Source organism: Monomorium pharaonis, chromosome 2 (genome assembly GCF_013373865.1).
Source record: "Monomorium pharaonis isolate MP-MQ-018 chromosome 2, ASM1337386v2, whole genome shotgun sequence".
NCBI lineage: Eukaryota > Metazoa > Arthropoda > Insecta > Hymenoptera > Formicidae > Monomorium > Monomorium pharaonis.
The window spans coordinates 20,191,834-20,214,285 of NC_050468.1; the positions used below are offsets into that span (position 1 = coordinate 20,191,834).

At 36.7% G+C, this 22,452-nt stretch overlaps 1 protein-coding gene across 1 annotated transcript in view; it reads right to left on the reverse strand.

The window, feature by feature from the left end:
- Positions 1 to 22,452, reverse strand: part of LOC105829512 (DNA ligase 1) — a 41,953-nt gene that overhangs the window by 16,864 nt on the left and 2,637 nt on the right. The window lies entirely within an intron of this gene.

Sequence of the window (22,452 nt, forward strand, 5' to 3'; positions counted from 1 at the left end):
ATAATTGTAGGACAACGTAAACTTTGAAGAATTTTACTATACCTTTGACAAAATTTACTAGAATTTTAATAAAATTTGGCAAAATTTTGTAAATTTTACTATACTTCTAACAAAATTTACTAAAACTTTGCCAAATTTTATTAAAATTTTACCAAATTTTAGTAAATTTTATTAAAAGTACGGTGAAATTCTTCAAGGTTTATGTTGTCTCACAATTACCACGATTTTCAGGGTAATTTTTAAGAGAAAATTCCCTCCGCGCGCGTGTGTGTGTGTGTGTGTGTAAAAGCACAAGTTTATTTGGAGATATGTATTTAAAATACGTTGTAAATTTTAATACATCAATTTATATATTTATCTTACGTATGCCGTATCAGTTCCTTTCATCGAAAGTATGAGTGATTATTATAATAAATACGTTATGTACGTGGTCATAATATGCAATCTGTAAATTTTAAAAAAATTTACAACCAAAAAAACTAACCGCCTAAGTGAGGCAACTTTTCTTCGAAACATACCGTGCGCCATATAACATGAAAATTGATAAATTAATGAAAATGAGAAAAGATCATAAAAGGCATGCCGAGTTTCTGAAATCGTTCGGGCAGCGTCAGCTAAAGCGAGAATTATGTAAATTTCGCACCGATCGCGTCGTGCATGCGTGTGCACACGCGCGTGAAATTCGCTACACGCTCTAGCCCCTTAGTGACTTAGTGACTTAACGAGGCGTACCTCACCATGTAAATTACAAATAATAAATATCCGGTCGGCGGTCTTATCGAGTCCGACAGATCGGAGATTTCGGCGGTCGGGAGAAGGGGAGGGGGAGAAGGGCCCCCTTGCGCTGCGATGTGGGCGGGCCCCCCTCTCTACGAGGACCCCCACGGCTATAAAAAAGTACACCTTGCTTCGTCCCCGACGGGACACTTAACCCATTGCACTCGTGCGTCGCCTGCACGCAATGCACCAGAAGTCCTCGCGCGTGGCTGCCTCCCGAAGACTCGATGATCGAATGATTTTCTCGTTAGGCACGTAATTTCGAACAGGAATGCAGGACCGTTAAAAGGATGAAATCGTCTCGAAACTAATTAAAGAGCAAGGCCCCGACTGTAATTTATCTGTCTAAAATCTAATTTACGTTTCCTAAAGTTCGCCCCCCCGAGATAAACGTTTGTATTAATAAATAAGTAAGCGGCGAAACAAGACAGAAAAGTGTTATGTATTTATGAAAGTGACGGAAAATTAGACGTTCGATTTTATACGCCGCTCCGATTAACTCTAACGCCTGTAAGTCTATGTCTGATCCCCTTTTTTTTCCTTCTTCTTTTCACAACGAACGTGTATTCGCGCGCGCAATAAGCCGCGGACCCGGTTTAGAGGAAGGCTGTCCCGTTTGCGGGACACCCCGTGGAGGAAAAATGTGCCGATACAGTTCGGTAGGTTAAGTAAGAGAGTTGCCACATAGGGGCCTCTCGCGGTGGTAATTTAATCCCTTTGGGACGTAGGTAGGTGCGTACTTACGTGCGGGCGTGTAAGACCGGCCACACACCGGTGTGCAAAAGGACGAGGACGGTGAGAGGATGGAGGGAAGTCTCACCTACCGTCGTGCCGTGATCTAAAATGAAGGAGAATGAACGTCGGGGATGTGGAGAAGGAGCTCTCTTCGGGGTGGACGGGCGGGGGAGGAAGGGATTTGCGAGAGATTGTTGATCCGGTAGCCGCCGCAATGCAAATACACATAGTACTGCTAGTTGCGGCAATAGCTACGCGGTCGACTAGTCTACTGCCATTTGTTAATGATATTATTGAGCAATCTGTTCGTTTGTGCAGTTATAAAATGGTTATCACTCTCACCTTTCCGTGTGATGTTGAATTACAAATGAGATGGTGTTATAGGAAAGATACTTTTGATGCTTTTCAACGTCGAAAGATTTGGTCAGTTTTAGTTGATAATTAAATTAGTTAATAGCCAAATTAATAGTAGCAGCCAACATTTAAATTGAAATTAAAAATGCCGAATGATAACGAAGAATCCTAAACATTAAAACTGTCTTTGTCACTTATGTTCTCTTTCTACGACAAAAAAAAACCATAGAATTACTATTCTTTTTGTAATGAAACAAATGTTTCTAGAACGTGAAACACAATATTTGGACTAGGTGGTGAAATACTGAATAGACCAAGAAATCACCTTGTTCTAATTACAAGAGAAAAAAAGATCAAGCGAAAGACAGGGGGAGAAGGTAGAAGAGGGGAAAGGAAAGCCTGTGCGGAAAGACAAAGGGGTAGGGGAGGGGAGGGGGAAGAGATAGAAGAGGAATACGAAGGAAGCTCGCCTTGCATGGCGGTCTCGAGTACCGACCGACTCCCACCGGCTGGCTGCACCATCGCCATCGTCTCCACCTTCTTCGCCCCTCCTCCTGCCTACCTATCCACGCCGCGTATCCTGCACCTTCAGGGTGGCGTCACGCTCAAGACGCTTCCGGTGTTAAATTACCCCGCGCCTCTCTCTCTCTCTCTCTCTCTTTCTCTCATTCCCTCTCCCTTTTTCCCCTTGTTTCCCTCTCGCTCATTTTTTCCATCCTCCCTCGCTATATATATATATATCCTTCCTACACTTCTACAATTATCTCTGTTGTCTATCGGCAGGATTAACATCATCCCCGAAAAATGCGCAATTTCTGAAATTCGCGCGACGACAAGAATGATCCGTTAAACGACACTTCAAAGTGTCTATGCCTTCACAAAGTTGAACCTTTTTCGAAAACACAGAAAAGTATTTAGTTCAAGAATCAGTTAAATGTATGATTGATAGGATCTATTTTAGATATAACTTTCCGTATCTAATGTATAAAACTCATAAATTATAATCTTGTCTCTTATTCTTACGGTCTTGTAAATTTCAGCTTCTGTGATGACGTATCGTGATCTTAAGTGGTTTATACTTGTCAAGACGACGTCTTTAATGAATCTTTTATTATATCTGACACAAGTGTATCGACAAGTGAATCCGTGAAAGCCAAAGGATAAAGTTGAAAATAGCGAAATTTTAGAAAAGGATATTAATCCTGCAGTGCTACTGTGTATGAGTTTTCATCCGAGTGCTAATTTAAGTTTAGTATAATTTTCATTATGAAACTTTGATAAACTTGTAGTAACATTTAATAAGTCTTTTCTTTGAACTAGCATAATATACTAGCATAATGAACTAGCATTAGTTCAATTATTGTAACAACCTATAAACTTGCAATTTATAAAATGGAAAAAAGTATTTTTAAAATTCTTAAATTAAAAATTAAAAATTTGCGGATAAATTTTTACTACAGGATAGTGTTAATGTATGAAAAAAAGTTTATAAACTAAAATATAACACTCCAGAATATCTTGAAACGCAAGTCTTCGATAAATGCTTTTTGTTTAATTACGATATAAATGTGTCTTTGTTCAAGTATTTGCATCTTTGTAAATATTGAATACCGAATACGTGCTAGCCGTACTCGATATTCCAGCAGTTATTCTAGACGTTTAGAATATTTACTTGTCGTTAGAATTCGTCTATTTCGCGAATGGCTTGACGTAACCTGACGAGCACCTTCGTCGAATAGTTTCGGCTTCACGGTGTACCTGCCCTTGACTTATCGATTCCCGCACGGCCCTTTTATAATTACTTCAGGAGATAATTAAAACGGTCCCTCGGCGCTTCACCGCGCGCGCTTCGTGCCCCTTCGCACGTCGGAGGGTGTATAATCGATACCGACATCGAGGGGTGTCCATAACGGGAAACACCCACCCTTTCCGACACAATACGCCGCGCGTATCGTCCCCTAAATATACATACATCTTCCTTCCGTAAACAACCACCAGGAGTAACCTAGATATATATACGTCGCGATAATTCTCATCGGAACCAAGGTACACACACAAACGCATCTTTGACGATTAATTAATTATATAATTATTATTGTTGGATTTGATTATAAATTATACATTAATTTAAGTATAAATAACATGCAACTGTTTCCCGACCAGCAAAATACAATATATTTCTTAGGACATATACATTCAATTATACTTTTAATCGTTTTTTAAAATTAATGTTTCATGCATCGGTACGATGGAAACAAATCTTAGAATCTCGAAATCTTTTTTCGTTATGCACAACTAAAAGTAGTGGCAGGTAATCTTTTAGAATTTGAAGATCATTTTTTGGAAATCTTCATCCTTATAAATTGGCCCGTATTATTACTTATTTTGAGTAAAAAGTATTACATTTACACAGCAATACTCTTAGTACTAAAAATAAGTATCAATTACTAGCCAAATTTAATACTGCCCAGCATTACATTTTTTTCTAAGGGCAGTGCGTGCCGATTCAAACGGTTGAAGAAAATATATATGTTTCGGTTCTTGTAGCAGTATCTTCAAACGAGATTATTCCGCAGATCACCTGCCTAACGGAGACTTGATGAAACTTAAGTTTCGTCAGTTTTCACACACAGATCCGCGCTCACCAGGCGGTCGTAAGCATCGCAAAAAGCGAAAGATGTCAGAAATCGGTGTCGAGAGCTTCGAGAAGGGTAGACGGGAGGACACACGAACGGGCAGGCGGGTGGACGGACGATGTCGATGGTGGCAAACTCGCGGAGGCACCGAGGAAGATGAGGTCAGAGGTAACCCGACACCCAGCCGCAGCGTAGGTAACGTGAGAGCCCCTTTACCCGTCCCCCCTGTCGCTCGCTCTCTCTCTCTCTCTCTCTCTCTCTCTCTCTCTCTCTCTTTGTCTCTCTCTTTTTCTCTTTCTACCGTCTCCTCCGCTAACCGGCTCGTCCTCCCGTGGACTCATCCGCGAATCTACCGGAGTGCTGCTGCTTGCGAAGAGACAAATCTCCTTTTTCTCCATCGCACTTCTCTTTCTCTCTCTCGGGGCGCGACATAGCGCGGTGTGAGCCGCGAGACGGAGGAGGACTCAATTATGTCCGCGAGATGAGCGCAACCATGTCGCGTCGCGTTTGAGCGCTTTTCGCGGGTCTGTTTCGCGCGCGACGTACAGACACGACGTGCGGTGCACTCCTCGCGAATTACGATCCTCGTTCCCGTTAAGGGAACTCCTACTCGTGCCTTGGAAGCAGTAAGATGCAGTCATATCGACAGCTTGGATATCGACAGCTCAAAGCGAACGTATGTCGTTTCACGTGGTTTCACGATGATGATATTAAAATTACTGTGAGATTGAAAATATAAGATGTGAAGATTGATCAATAAAATCGCTCTGCGATTCAGTCATAAATTATTATTACGTAATGAGCGCGTTGTAATGACGTAATAAAGTGTGCAGAATAGTCCTACACTTACAAATAAATTTAAACTCTTTCGCGAAATGTTTGTGAATGAACAAACATAAACGTTTATGTACACTTATATGTTATATATTATTTATCTTTTTTAAAGAAAGGAGCGTGCAATATTTTTCTTCCCATCTCTCGCCATCTTTCATAGTAGATAACTTTTGGTACACGAGACAATCATACGGAATACCCAGCGGTCGCTATTTATAAGACTGTCGCACATCGGCAAGCAGAAATGATTATGATCGACAAGCTTTCTCCAAACCTATTATCGGCCCGTCGCCTCTGGCCACGTGTTGATCCACGTGCATGTACGCCGGCGATACGCGTGCACTGTATTTCCATAGATCATGCCACTCTGGAGGTTGTAGAAGGGTGGTAAATAGGCGAGGGTGTCGCGTAACGAGAGATCATGGCACTGAGAAAATATCTCGTATGAGAGTGGTAACCTTCTCATCCAGTCCTCCTCAATTATCTCTTCTGGTTGTAGCAAATATTATGATTCCTCTTACAGCGAATAAAGATAAAAATTGAGACTGATAAAAAAAATATAAATAGTATCGTGATAAAGTATATTTATAAATGAAATAAACGTAAGTAAAAACTTTTAACATACGGTTACAAAAACTTGTTAATAGATTTTTCATTGACGATTTTTAAATTGCAACTAAAAAATGTATAAACCGTAGAGGAAGATTAAATTTAAATGACTTTCTCTTGCAAGCTGCATAATTTAAACAAAAGTGCATATCTTCTAATCTTTTCATTTCATAAACTTTGCTGTTTTAATGCATAGAAATATATTTTATCAGTTCATCAATTTAATTTATAATTAACTTTTCATCGGGCGCTGTCAGCTTTGAGGCTCCAATTTTTCAAACATTATTGCAAAACATGACACACTATTATAAAAACAGCTACACCATTTGATAAAAGATACTTTCTAGTTTACATTTGTTTTTCTTTTTAGCTTTTATTTAAGAAATATTATCCAAAAATAAAGTGGTATGCCAGTGTCCTTTCTCTTGGCAAGTTTATTATTTCTAAAATTTTGTTTCTTTATTATCTCCATCCCTCTCCTTCTCTCTCTCTCTCTCTCTCTCTCTCTCTTTCTCTCTTTGTCTGTCTGTCTGTCTCTCTGTCTCTCTCTCTTTCTCTTACCCTCTCAGCAAGAGATAATATTAATGCTAACGCGAAAATGACAGGCGAGATTGAAAAGTACTTCTGCAGCGAGAGGATCATGCACTCGGTGCCGAAATAACAAGACTAATTTGTTGAGACACAATAATGAGGGGGTCATTAAAACGAGCAGATTGAGCGCGTGTCGGTGCCCCTACCGTGGCCTCCTCCTTCGCCGGTACCCTTTTATTCAGCCGGGAGACGTATCAGTGGTATCTAAAACCGAAATCGCCCATGATGGGCCGCCGACACGTGCTACTCGCGTTGATCACGTGCTGCGAATTTCCTTTTACACCGTCCGACTTCCCCTTAAACCTTCTTTCTCGATATAAATATGAGAAGATACTCCCTAACGTATCTTGTGTCGCGTCGAAACATAGCAATCAGAATAAAGAAACCTTCCGTTACCTTTACAAAATTAAATGAGAGAGGGTTCAAGTATGTATATTATATTGAGAATAACAATATAAACCATATTGTCCATAGAAGGACTTGTCTTCAGAGGGATAAAATTATTTTCAGTGACTGTTTTAGCTATATTAATTGCACACAAGTAAAATCTTTATTTTAGAAAATATTAATTTTGACTATTGTTGTGTTGCAATAAAGAAAATTGCAAATAAAAATTTGAATTAAAATTTAATTAATGCACTCATAATATGGAAAGAAATAAAATTGTTTACACATTGATTTTCAATTATAGATTTCGATACAATATAAGGAATTTAATTATGATGTGACGCTTTTTTTTGTAAGTTGAGCAATTATTATATTAAATCCATATTATGTAGATATAAGTTAATATTTTTCAATATTTAAAAGACTTTTTTAATAAATAACATAATAAAAGCCTTAAAAAATCCTGCAATTTAAGTAATTAATAAACAGAAGATAATTTTGCTATTTATTGATGTACCAATTTAGCGTTAACTGCCGTTTGCTATAAATATCTTGCATACTTGAATACCTCTCAGTACATTTTAGTACATATTCAATAAAATTGAGCCGCGCTAGTTACAAGGAATTCACGAGGTTATAGAGTCACAAAATCTTCCCACAGAACAATTTGTAATCTAAAATCCAATTTCCCGGGTGGCGTCGCGGCGCACGTTTACGAGTCAGCGCATTATGGTCGCGTGACTTTGGGACCAGCACCGTTTGCTGGCATCCGGCAATGCATCGGTAATGAAACGAGATGGGCAGGAGGCAATAGTCGTAAATAGCTGGCTACCTACTTACTCGAGGCGCAAGAAGAAGGTGTGGTTTAGGCCCTTCTTTAGCCCTTGTTGTCGGTTGCTGTGCTGTTATTGCTGGTCGTCCCGTTGAGAGCCATTAATCCAACGCAATAGAATCGTTTACAATTTTTTTTTTCTCATTTGTATCATTACAGATTAATTGCTAATACAGTTCCTTCAATATCTGCATTTATTATTTTTATTGTTAAGTAAGCAATTATTAAATGTTCTCATATTAAATGTAAAAAAAGGTAAATTATTATTATAAAATTAACATAAGATTTAAGAACTTAGATTTAATATTATAATGTTTGTAAAATGATTAAAATTTGTGTAGAACATAAACATTAACTATCTATTATTTTTCTGAAGGAAAACTTTTGCTTTCTTTTCTTAAATCTTTAGTAACAAGAACGTTAAATCACACGTAATCTCAATTTTGTCCATTTCCGAGTAATATCGTTCCACATCGATACTATTCTCGCTATCTAATCGCACAAATGAGAAGTTAAAACATTTTACATCGCGATCCGCGACGGTACGGCAGGAGGGAGGGGATCGAGAGAGAAATTCCCAGAGAGCCGAGCGTAGAAATCATCGAACTTAGACGATGGATATCGGGGACAGAGAGACGGCGGCGGAAGTGGAGGCGTCGTCACTCGAAATTGCACATTCGAGCGGGACGACCGGGAGACGTTCACGGTACCCTGCGTCGCGGTACCAGCGTGCTCCGCGCGCTGGTAACTGGATAACAGTGCCCAGGTATCAGTTACGGAAAACTTCCGTGCACGCATTAACAACGTCGCACGTCCTCACGTATGTACGGACGGCCGCGGCCGTCAACAGATACGCGACAGGTACGCGATGGATCTGGGTCGCGCGCTTAACCCTCATCACCGTTTTCACAGTGTCCTGGCTTAAAACTGTAATCACGAAAATTATATTTAACTCTCGGACATCGCGAAACGAGGATTATTCTAAAGGTCAGTAGAAAAAGAAGATCAAATTGAATCTTAATTAAAAAGAAGAGACAAAAGTGATTTTAAATATTATAAATATGACGATTAGAGATGACTCTTTGGATGGGAATTGCCATCCAAATCTGTTATCAAGTCGCAAGATTTAATCAGAAGAACGCTAAAGATGTCAAGTTAGAGGGAGGAGTCGCTGTATAAAGATCTTATCGATGATTTTGTACAAAGAAAGCGGGTAATGGATTAAGTAAGTATCAGTCGGGGCTCATGAGAACGTACGGCGCCGGCGTCGAAATGCGCGAAGGAAAAGAATGTAGCGACGTGCACTTATACACCTCGGGGTTCTGGAAGGCGTCTCTCTTCTGAAACACCAACAACGCGCCTGCTTATATTATTGTCTGCATACATATTTATGCGCGGAGGTGGAGGAGGGTGAGAAAGGTCGACGATGGAGGAGGAAGGACTCGCTTGAGTTAGTTATTACTGAATCAATTACCCGCTCGTATTTATAGGGTGTAGCGTGTGTTTCTTTTCTGTTTCTCTCGACACTCTCGTGCTCCTTCGCGAACCACGGAGGGAAATGGAGGCGAAGGCAGAGAGAAAGAGACAGAGGGGAAGATATTACGTCGAGATACGGCCGGAAATTCACGGGGCTTCGCGAAATATACGGAGTTGACGACGATCGGTAAATCGCGTGAGATCCGCTTTTTCACAGCGACTTATTAAATCTTATTGAATATTAAATCATACTAAAGAATTATGCCTCGCAAAAATTTTTTACTTCCGTCTAATTTATATCAAACCATTAGTATTAAATTGAAACTTAATGTTCAATTTAACAATCACTTTTTCATATATAAAGTAAGAAATTATATTCTTAGTTAATTAAATATGAAATAATACAATTTTGCTTATGCATAGCTTAATCTTCTTGAAACAATTAGGTAATTTTAAATTCCAGTAAAATATTATATTTTTATTTCAATATTATAATGGTCATCTAAAAGAGCATACTGATATTTTGATAATAACAATGTCAAAAAATTCTAATTCTTAAAGACAATGTTATTTTCTCTATTCAACATTTTTCCACTTAATTCATGAAAATTATTATTGAATAAGAATATTTTTTTTATATGATATACATAAAATTCTACATGTAAACAAGTTAAATTCTAACATTATATACAATTTTATTTCAATATTTAACATTTCGAAAGTAAAGATATTTTCAAAACAAAAAATTCTTTTCTTCCGTGTAGCATTAATTTCCGTACCTTTTAATTTGTTTTTTACAAGCTTTTAAATATATTTTGGATAAGTATTAAATATATATATATTTTCACTTTATTTAGGTTTATTTTATAAAAATTTTATAAAAATTCTATAACTATTGGTTATCTATGTTATTGGGATAAAAGGCTCTCTTCTATTTTTTATTTTTTCTAACATTGATGCAAAAAATATAATACTTTTTACAATAAAAAATTATCAAAGCATATAAACATCTTGACAAATATTCTTTTAATTTCGCTCTGATAAAATGTAAATTAAACGGATTACAAATGTAGATTGGAGGACAAGAGTGATTATGGTGGCCGCCGGATTTAACATCTTGCACCTTCATTCGATGCTTATCGGTTATCCGGCGCGAGGCGGAACCGCAAAGAGGGAGGTTTCCCTACAGTACTACGCCCTTCGTTTGCAATTAGAGAGATACGAGACACTCGGTTATTATCTGTCGAGCGTAGCGGCGGCATGGCGAACGTGGCGCATGCACCCAATATGCGACTCCTAATGTATTCGAAAAGTCTGCCGAGAATTGTGTGCGTTGCATAGACTGAAATATTCCACGTCATAAATTTTGCGAGTATTTGCAAAAATCTGCGATGCGAGCCGACGCGATCCAAAGAGTTTCCATTATCAAGATACGCAAAATTGATGGATGTCTATTGCAACGTTTGCTGTCGTAATATTTACCTAATACTTTTGGTTTCGCGTTTCGCACATTTTTTATTTCGTAATGTTTATTAAATATTCTGGTAATATATATTAATATTTATTATCCTACCTAATTTATATCTAATTAAGTAAAGAGGTAATGAGTTACGATACAGAAAAAATTAATATTAGTTCAACAATTGTCTCATATATAAGCAAAAATATAAGATTTTTTTAAATATTAAATTTCAATAAAAACATTATATTTTTATTTCAATATTAGTCATCTAAAGAGCACAATACGATTGTTTTGATAACAATAGTATTGAAAGATTATTTTAATTTTTTGTTTGAATATACTGTTATTCTTATTCAATATTTTTTTCCTCAATTCAATGAAAATTATTATTGGATAATAAAAATATATTTTTTCTATAAAAAAAACTCTTCATGCAAGCAAGTTATGTATGTTCAAGATTAATAAATTCTTTAAAAAGATATTATATACTCGCTTATGTATAAAACAATGTATGTATAAAACCATAATTGGTGATTTCAGATTAATTTTTTGTTATCATAATGGTAATGATAACGAATAAAAAATATTCTAACTCCGGCCTTATCATTATTGTGAGAATGAAGAATTGTCACATGATCAAATCATTATTATAAAAAAGTAACAGTAACGGTAATAAAATTATTCATAATTCATTACCGTTACTTCCTATCTCCCCCTCCCCCGTATTAAATTATTACATTTTTGCGTGTTATTACTTATATTAACTTAAATTCCTTTTTTTTTTCATAATATTTTTGCTGTTGAAAATGTAGATTAAGAAAGTTTCAACTAAAATATATTGAATAATTTCCAAATTATTAACTCAGAGAATATAGGATATAATATTTTTGTTTTTATATCTCTAATAAATATAAAAAAACAAACACACAACTCTATTTCCTTCTTTCTTTTTTATAAACATCGTTTGCAAACAGTTTTGATTGTGAATAGTTGGAGAACATTGCAGATACAGTTGGCCGACAATATTTCATAGTTATTTTTTCCAGGGCAACCAGTTTCGTATTTCACAACGTTGAACGTAAATACTGCTGGAATTTGGGTTTTTATATTTTTTACTATAAAAAAAGTATAATAAATGTAGACGCGTTAAAGAAAATTAGACAGTTATTTCTAGATAACATAAAAAATATAAATATTGCAATAGATTTATATTTTTAACTTTACTATCGTTATTATCTTTTTTCCATATCCGTTATGTTTCAATTAAAACAAGGCAAATTATTCCTGAATACAAATCTTTACAAATAGCTGTATGTGTACCGATCTGTAAATGTACGTTATTTTATGCTTTATTCCTTGTTGGAAAACAAACTATATCAATTATCGACCATGCGCAGAGCAACTGCTTGTAAACAATCAGCGGCTCATATAAAATTGACAAAAAAAGCAAAATTTTAGAATAAAAAATCTTAAATCTCGATATAAATTATCGTAAAATATACAAAAAATTATGACAAACTGATTATAGTAATGTTCGAAGAAAAGTATATAGATAACGGTAGGCGGTAAGTTGGTTTCGGAAGAAAAAAAGAGAAAAATATTGAAACTCGAGCTGCCATTGGGCGCGGCCGTTTCTGTGATGAGAGATTTCACTCGCGCAGGGGCATTGAGAGCGTTCTTCTTGCGATCGCACAGAGATCAATGCGGCCCTCATAGCCAATACGCAGGCTATTATAGAATATTTAGTGACAAAGACTCGCTAATGAATACGCGAAACAATTAAATGTGTAATATGCGATACGATATTGCTATGTTATCAACATATGTATAAATGATATGTTTCGAAATTGCGAATTGTACATTTTGTATTAGCAAAAATTTGTCAATAATCTTGTGGAAATTCGAATCGAACGCCTAATCTTGCCTTCTTCTTTTTATTTTATTTAAATAACTGTAATTCAATAAATTCTTTTTTCTTGTATCTCTTTTTAATAATTATTTCTACGATAGTTGACAGATAATAAAAAAAAGATAAATTTTATTAATAAATACAAATAAATAAATATAAATATACTAATATATATATATTAAAAAAAAATCAATATATTAACATAATCGGATAGCTGTATGTTTAAATCGTGCGAACTGAAATATTTAATGCAGTAAGTTAAAAGAGATTTTAATCGGAAGGATATACGTAATTTAAAAATTTAAATAGATAGATTTGTCGATAAGAAGACAAGATATCGAAAGTGCAGTTGGATTAGCTGACATAAGAAGAAGCGATAAAAAGAGACATTAGGTCAATCAGATAGTCGTGCATAAATTCTCAGATATATTTTATATAATGAATAAGTACAACGACCGCTATTACTGAATAGCAAAGGTTAAATACTTCTAACAAAGGAATATCGATTACCAAAAAGGTCAGATAAGCTACGACTAAGTTTAATTACTGTTCTCAGAATAATTAAAAGATTCAATTCGATCAGTTTCTACCTCTTATTTTCGTACAACCTTTTATCTGCGATATCTAATGTAAAATAAAAAATTTTTAATCAGACGTTTTTTAATACAGTACAATATAGAATAAAATAATATACATAAATTAGTTTTGTAAAATTTTCACGTTAACCACTCAAAATTAAATAAAGATTTTAAGACAAATTTTTAATTCGATGGATGATAAGAAATCAGTTCGCCTCTCTGAAAGAGTCGGTAAGAATTTATCGGTCAAGTGATATCCTATTTGGTCTACCGATGACTCAAGTAGTCTGGCAAAGTTGTTATTTTGCCAAAGTAAATGTTTTGCAATTTTTTTAGTTTTATTATAATTTGTAAATAAAACATTATTTTTATAGTATATATAGAAATTCAAAATAGATATTCAAGATGGAAGAGCGTTTTGTAGAGAAAATTATGATGAGTTCTTTACGCGACCGATTGAAGGTGTGAGTAAGATGACGGAGGAAAATGCTAAAGAAAATTAAATGTAAGCTCCCTTGTACATAGATAGTTTGATTATCTATGTACTACTAAAACATTAAAATCAACTATGCGTTAAATCTTATTTAAAGAAGACTCGCATGTTTTAATAAATTTAAAAAATGCTTTTACGATTAAAAATGCAATAAATCTTTTTTATTGCCGTACTTTATTTAAAAAAAATAATTTACGAGAAGCAAATACATCGCACTTTTGTTAAGAATGTACAGCATTAATGCATCATAAATATGAAATTCTTTTTTCATACTAATTTTAAGCGATCATTTTTAGAATAAAATACTAGTTTTTTTACAAAAGCATAGCTTTCTTTCACTTCTCTATTATCTTTTCCTCTATTTTTTTTATAAACCAAAATTAGTGATATTCAGGTTACTAAATAATCATACTTTTTTTGAACCAGAAACCATTGTACTATTCTTCTCGTAAGTATTAACTTTAAACTGTTAATTGAAGCTAAAAGGAATTTTTTGCGCACGTATAAAATTATAAATTTTTCATTGTAACAATGCATTTTGTCGATTTTCCCTTAAATTAAGATACAAAAAGGTAAAAAAACATTTCTACAGTCATATAATTGTATATCGAATAAAAATGTATATCGAGTCATGTAAACATGTTTCTAAATGTTGAAAGAGTGCAAGAATTTTTAGGTTTTTTAGAGTGTAAAAACCCTTTTAAACACAATCAGTGATCCAGATAGTCTGACTAAGCAGTTGACAATCTGACAATCTTGTAAAACAAGATAGTCTCTAAAGGATTAAAAATATATGTGTATTTCGCTTGTATAATATTAAGATGTTCGGCAACTAAAAGTTAGTCGTATTTACGGTATTTAAATGCAATTTTTATAGAACACTAATTGCACTCTACATGATTCGAACAAGTGTAATAAGAAATTGCGCGTACGACAGGAGTTTAGTGAATGCGACCTGTATACGGCCCTGACGAGGGAGGTCGCGGGAATAACCGGGAGCAGAGGAGAGGAAGAGACGACGGACGAGCTCGGGGCGAGCGGGTATAGGTGGTGTGGGGCCTAGGTGTTAAAACACGGTAATTAACAACGAGGAACGCCGTAGAGAATCGACGAGGACACGAGGGAGAAAGAGAGAGAGAGAGAGAGAGAGAGAGAGAGAGAAAAAGAGACCACCGGCTCTCTCCGGTGGCTACCAAGATTTACTGCCAAATGGCCGCGTATTTATGAACTACGCCGGTTTGGTGCGGGCGCAACGCACACCCGCACGCGCTCGCGCTTGTGAAGCGCGTGTGTGAGCTCTCGCTCGCAGCGAGCGGATGCGCGCTCACGAGGGTCGGCGAGAGCGGAGTGCTAACCGGCCATCGATCATGTTTCGTGGATAGTTAGGAGTCATGAAACATTCATGCGCGATCGACCACCCATCGCAGCCGTCGTCTTCGCGTTTTGAAGCGGAATTGGCAACGGCGTGCGGCGATCGTGTCGTCGGTAAAGGATCGCGCGCTCGAGGATTGCACTCGCTTAGAGGCACGTCGGTTACAACGACGGAAAGAGATCGAAGAAACGTCGATGTCGAAAAATCACAGAATGAAGAATTGATTTTAATGGCTGACGTTATCATGAATTACAAAAGTTGCTGACGAGCTAAACGTTAACAGACTTAGACTTTTGTTTTGCCATTAAAAAAAAACCAATATTGATTAAATTTCTACACTCACCTAGTATTGATTTAATTGATAATAATCTGTGCATATTTTATGTACTGCAATCTTTTGTTATTTTCTAATTATAATTTGCATACTTTACCTATAGAAAAGCGAAGGAAAAGGGATCACTTTCGATATGTAACAAGAAGACATTATATTTTTGCTTATATTCATATATATGAAACAATGATTATAAATTTAAGACTAGTTTCTTCTGTGTATCGTTATCGATTGGTTTTTTCTCAGTTTGCGAAAATTAGAAATCAATGCTTAGCGCGTGATCGCTTGATCGATCGAGGAAACGGGATCGGACTATCGTATATCTCGACGAGCGGAGGAGGTAGTGTTGGTGGTGGTGGTGGTGGTAAGTTTTCTCGTGCGCGCGAGGACGACGGCATTTTCCGAGGGTGGATGCTTTATTATCGGCGCGCGGCCTTAAATCTCCGGAGTCTGGGGCCCCACACTCGCGGCAGATCCCGTGGTGCTTCTCGTCGAAGCCTCCTCGGCTCTCCCCCCGGCGTGGCACAGTCGAGTTGTTGCCGGCCGTAATACATTATGCCTACCTAAGGCTGTTAGTGGCTGACTCGTGCTGGCGCGCGTTAAGTTATTAGAGAATCAATTACTTCTCCGCTATTGTTTATGACGGGGTCCCGAGGGCCCGAGACGCGCCCCTCGCTCGTTCTCCTCGGCTGTCCCTCTTGCCACTTACCTCCTTCGACGTGATACTTTGCTGGCTTAACATTTTTACCAGCTTCCCCCACCCCCCTCCCATTAAACTGCGTATGTATTTTTTTCCCCCCCGCTGCCGATCTCGTTGTTACGATATGTAGCATCGCCCTCGATTAAATATTTATTAACACGTAACGTGCACGTTCCCTTGTTCTTTGTGTCTATTGATATTTAATGTTGCGCTAAATCCAGCATTACTTGACGAATAAAAATAATTAATATACTGTCTATTTATATATTTTTATGTATAAGATTCTCTTCGGAGGCGCCAAACCACACAGCTCGGTTTACCCCCTGAACGCAATCCAATCGATTCTCGTTCATTATAAGAACATCCATTTAGAGTTGACTCTTCGTAGCAGCGACAGCGAATATAAACGAGCGCTGTTTAGCACGCCGGAGGTGCGTCGACATGAACAGAAAGTACCCTTAATTTATGCCCGTCGCCATAAATACCCCGTACGCGTTACTTTGTTACAAATGGTTCTTTTCTCATTTATCTTCTTTTCCACTCTCGCGTTATGACTTTTTCAATATCGCTAAGACTATGTTATTAGATACATCATTGAGTGAGGACAAATTAATCGTGCTAGACTTATTTAGAGTTTTTGGAAAAAGTTATGGCAATCAGATAGAAAAGCAGAGAAGGAGAGAGGCAGAAGAGAGGAGAGAAATTACTATAAAATATATAAAATAATATTCCAAATTAAAACAATTACTTATATATTTCACAGGCAAGGTAATAATTTTTATTTATATGTTGCTTTCTTTCACGGACGAAGTAATAATTTGGAACGTGTGGCATGCACAACGAAGAGGAAAATTTCGCGGCTGGGAAGTAAAATAAAAAACGGACGCTCTTGTGGGGCGTGGGGAATACCGCATGGCGGTGCGAAGCGGCCTGTCATTAGGCCCGATATATCTCACGCCGACAACAGCACATCGCAAACAAGAAATGACATCGAGGTTTCTCTTTCTTTCCCTCTCGCTGCCATTAACGCGTCTGCGCGTACCTGCCTGCAACTTCGAACGCCTCCCCCCGGCCAGCACGATGACCAGTTATACCTCGACAATTCGTGAGAAATCCCACGATGTCAACTTTTCTGTTTGGCCAATAAGATTCTTGCAACAAAATATTCCGTAAAACAGTTAAAAGTATTGCCCACTATTTTCCTTAGAACGTCGTATTCCGGGCATGTATAATTTTGACGTTAAAATATGAGGGCATCTCGATTAATAAATAAACCAGAAATATTCAAAAATATAACAATTGAACAGTTGTCATATATTTTATTTTCTGATTGAGATAATATATCAACTCTTCCGCTTTTAATCAACAAATTTAAATTGTCAATATTAACTCAAATACAATGCAAAATGTTTATTAAGTCTTTGGTTTTTAACGTTAAACATTAATTTAATTATTTAACGTGTTACGCCCATTAGATTTATGTTTCGAGCTATTTACATGCAATAATACAAAGAATTGCATAGATAACTAAACAAACTGTGTGTGCATTTATAGATAAAAATTTTCGATTTTTTTTTCATTTTTTTTGATGCGAAATGCATTACTACTTCTGCGAAACGTTACTTTGGCGCAAATTATTTACTCCGAGAGAGAATGGGGAATAGGTAATTTACAATTACTCACGTAACTCCGGGCGTTTCGTGTCTGATCATTATTATACGAGCCCCATCGATTTCGCGAAGCCAATAGTGTGCCCCCTCGGGTCTTCCGTCTACCCGTTCGCGAATCAATTTTTTCCCTCCACGCGAATGGACGCATGTATATGAAATTAAAAAAGAAACTCGTACGCGCGAAGGGGGAAGGAGGGGGGAGGGGTAGGAAGAAGGGGAATACCCGCAAGTAATTCGATCCAAGCAGCACACGTGTGCCTTGCACTTTCCGCAAAGACGCTTAATAGAACAATGCACCGAGAGATGCCGCGAGATTGCACAGCCCGCTTGATGGCTTTATGCCTTCCGCATCCAGGGATGCAAATCATCCGAATTGTCACACATTACAAGCGTATTACAGTGATCCGAGGTAAGGATAACCTTAATAAGCGCGCAGCAAACTGCAGGTATCCAAGTAGGCGTCCCTCGATCGGCGGATCATCTTTAAATCGCTGGTAATCATCTCGCTCGTCCATCTCGTTTCTCTTAAACAGCGTCAGGCAGATTCAGTCGAAGCACACACTACATTTTCTCTACCGTCGAAAAGTCAAGTTTCAGAAACGCAAAACATTTATATAAGCTCATAGATTCTTACGTTTGTTTAATATTTTCAAAGGGAATTACTTCCAAGAAAATTTATAGGTGAACACTTTACAACCCATTTTTGACATAATTTCATATTCGGTATTCATGTATTGATATAATAAACTCTTACATTGTGCTCTGCATTCTATCTTTCAACAAATCTAATTAAAATTTAAGTATGTACTTAAAAAAAAAAAACTAAAGTAAATAAACATTAAATTAAGTTCCAAAACATCACAGTTTTGAATGTGCAAATTTAATATTCATATCGTTATCTATTTTAATATTTGTCTGTCTAGAAAACAAAATTAATAAGATTAAAGTAGCGAAAGGTCACAAGCGCGATGTCACTTTGTGACGAAATGGATATAATGAGATATAATGTAATAAAACTAACATATTAATATAAATATAATAAAACAAACTATTGAATGGTTTACAATAAAATATTTCAATGTATTCACACGTAGAAAGATTCGTTAATATTATCAGATTTTACGAGCTTTTGGTAAAAATCTTCCGCTCGCAAAAAAAAAAAGTCATTCCGACTGAATCGACCTGGCGCGTACCGTGGGCCACAAGGGTCACGAGGAGAGGTCCATTTGGGCCCGGCGCGATGTGATCTTATTATACCGCGAAGCGATGATGACCGTGTTTAGGTGTTGGCTTGCCAGATTTAAGAATACACTTCGTGCCTGGACGATTATGGTAACGAGGCCTCTTTAGTCACGTTGACGTGCACCTTGTTCGCGAATAAGGCGCGATATCCCGTGCACGCACGGCGACCTGCACCGGTCGGTTCGCCTCCTTATTGAAACTTTGCGGTTGCCAGCCACGATGGCGGTTGCCAGACGGAAAACTGTCAAGGATCGTTAGTGCGCCCGATATGCGGCAACACGTTCGATATCGGATTTTATTATTATTATTATTATTTTATCTTCTATATTCAGATATATATAGAGGAAAGTGTTATTATAGGACCCTTGTTAGGACTCATAATATCTCCATTATTAGATGATAAATTCTTGTGAGAATTTATGGAATTTTTTGTTTAATAGCCTACCATTATGCAGTGGCGTTAATATGCCAATAGCCGACATTTATTACGAAGCATTTTTACTTTTAAACATTTTAAAACTTCCTCAAGATATATATATGTATTTTAACATACCACATAATTAGAATTATTTTAGCATTTAATTACACACACTATTTCATTCTTTTCAAACTTGAACGTATTATTTGCCACATAAATGTATGTACATTTGAGTATTTTTTGTTATTTTGATTGTACATTTCAAGTTGTTTAAAGTTATAATGATTTAACATGAAATTTTGCTAATGTAATCTCTTAAGCGTGCACTTTAATTAGCTTAACGAGTTCTTTTTTAAAGTTTTCATATTGAAGTAGTTGTTTGATAATAGTTTAATTGTAGTTGATCTACTGCTAATCTACAATTTACATTACAAATCTTTATTATACCAGAATTATTTCTACCGCAATCTATATTTGTACAAATATTTGTTTATATTCTGTAATAATGTTTCTTTATTTTAGATAAATATATAATATTATAACAAATAATGTTTCTTTGAACAAAACTAATTTTTGTAGCGGGGTTACATTACTACTCCTGTTTCTTTTCGAGTCATTATGCAGTGTCGTCACATTTTTATAAATAATATTCCAAGTAATAAATATTTCATGATTTTAAATCGAGTCGACTGTCATTTCCTCGTAAAACTTTATAAATTACTAATAGTAAAGGCAATTTTTACATTGTACTACTATTCTATGCTCTATGCAATCTATTGTTACTACATACTTCAAAAAATTGTTAGACTAAATGTATGGTAACTTAGAGGTTGAAACCAATACTTATTTTTATGTAAGATAAAGATGGAGATAATATACGTCCTAATGAGCTAGATAAAGATAAAGCCATTTCTTCTTCTAGATAATTATCTAGATTTTTTAAATATATAGATAACGGTAAACATCGTAGACAGGTACAATTTTCCGACAGTCTACTTACTGTTCTTTTCGAAATTAATTTTCGCGCCGACGTATATATTGGACAGATTAATGACTTTATACTTGAAACTCAATTTCGCCGATATGTCACACATTACGGGGATATTACAGTGATTCGCACGAGAGATAGCTATAATAGCCAGGATCCCAAAAATGCAGGCACGCCGAGGTTAAAGGAACGTTCGCAAAATCATCTCTTAAACTGCCGATAATTTCTTATACGTCGCGCTGAGCCGGTTCTTTTTCTCGGGGGTTGAGGTAGGCACAAGTGTATCGTTGTGCGAAATTTATTGCAATAGCGATCTCATATCGGGCGAGCGCATCTCGCACTTTGATGCACGCGGCCGTGTGATTTTGTGTTTAAATTTGCGGAGTCCCCGCGATTTTATACTCCCAGCCGATCGGCGAATAATATTCTATCGTTCGTAATATTCTATCTTGCGTAAATAATCATTAAAAGCAATCGTTTTACATAAACCGTTTTATAAAATTATATTAATTAATTTTTACCGTGTTTAAAATAAGAGAAAAGTCAATAAATGGTGGACACACGGTGTCGTAAATGACACGGGTTTACAAATACAGTGTAATTTGCTGCGAGGAGCTGCGCGATAAATAATTTATATATTCAGTTTAAGCTTTCGCATTTGTTGTAAAAACATCATGAAATTAAATCGCAATTGCGCGTGCGAATAATTACTGTTATTACGCGATAGATATTATATTTTGCTTTTAATTATTTCCAGTGAGCACAGATAATTAAAATATTATAAATATCATTCGTGGTAAATGAAAAATTAATTCTTTTCTTCATCTTCACATTAATTTCCGTACTGTACGTTTTGGATTGCGCGTTTTTGTTGACAACTTAGCCGTAACGTCTTAATTAATTCTTCGTCGGAATTAGCGTCAGAATGGTGGAAAAATCCATCATTAGACTTCACGGCGAGGATAGGCGATACATCCCGACGTGAATATCTCTCGGTCGTCACCAACAAAATCAATCCTTTCGCTTTCTTTCCGTATAGCGACGAATGCGAGAGAGGTTTAACAACCTAGCGGAGACAAGGAGGACAGGACGGGCGGAGGAACGACGAAGAAAATAAGCAGACATCGAGGAGGAGGAAGATCGAGCAACAAGATCTCACGAGGTATCTCGATAAATCCCCTTCGCTGGACAAATAACGACAAGGCTCATTACTATAAACACGTCTCGCGCGCGGTCTCTGCGTGTGGCGCGTCGGGTTGCCGCGCGCTCTCTCCACGGCCATTTATTTTTATATCCGCGTGTCTCCCTTGTTCGTTATTATATTATCCGGCGTGTCCGTCCCAATCGCGCGCCCGACATTTTTGCGCCCCGACGAAATATGAAAAATGCAACGAGTACAACTGATGATGCGCGCTTGCCTGTCGCGAATGAAAAAAATTTTACCCGGCATAAAACTCTTTCCAACCATACTTTTTCGTTCGTTGGTTGCCACTCCCAGGCGTTACAATCTGTGACAGTTAATTCCAGATATTAATGCATTTATAAACTTGCATTGTGTTGTAATTAGAGCTCAGCTAAATGTGATAAGTATAATAGCAGAGTTTATTTTGCAAAAATGTTTACGATATCTTTTACTAATAATATAAAGGAAATTAAAATAATCATACCACGTGTAATGCTTGTTACAGTAAGCAATAAGACCTATCTTTTGTTGTTGATATGATAATTGTGAATAGAGAGTGATTTTTGCTTTTTCATGTACATATTTTGCACTTTATCGTGCTTAAACCAGAAGCGCGGCGTCATTATTCGACCTTTATTCATGCGGTAGGTAATGTAAACTGAAGCCCTGGCACCACCGACATCGGTATAATGTGTCTGCAGGGCGGCCCAATCGATACGTCAATTAATTTTTGAAAGGAGGCTGCTCTCGACTAATTTAAATGGTCAGACGGGACATGGGGAACTGATGTGTACAACACACACACGCGGACGAGCACCTGGCGGTTTCCTTTCTTTCAAACCCATATTTTTACTATTATTATGACTGTTTTTCTG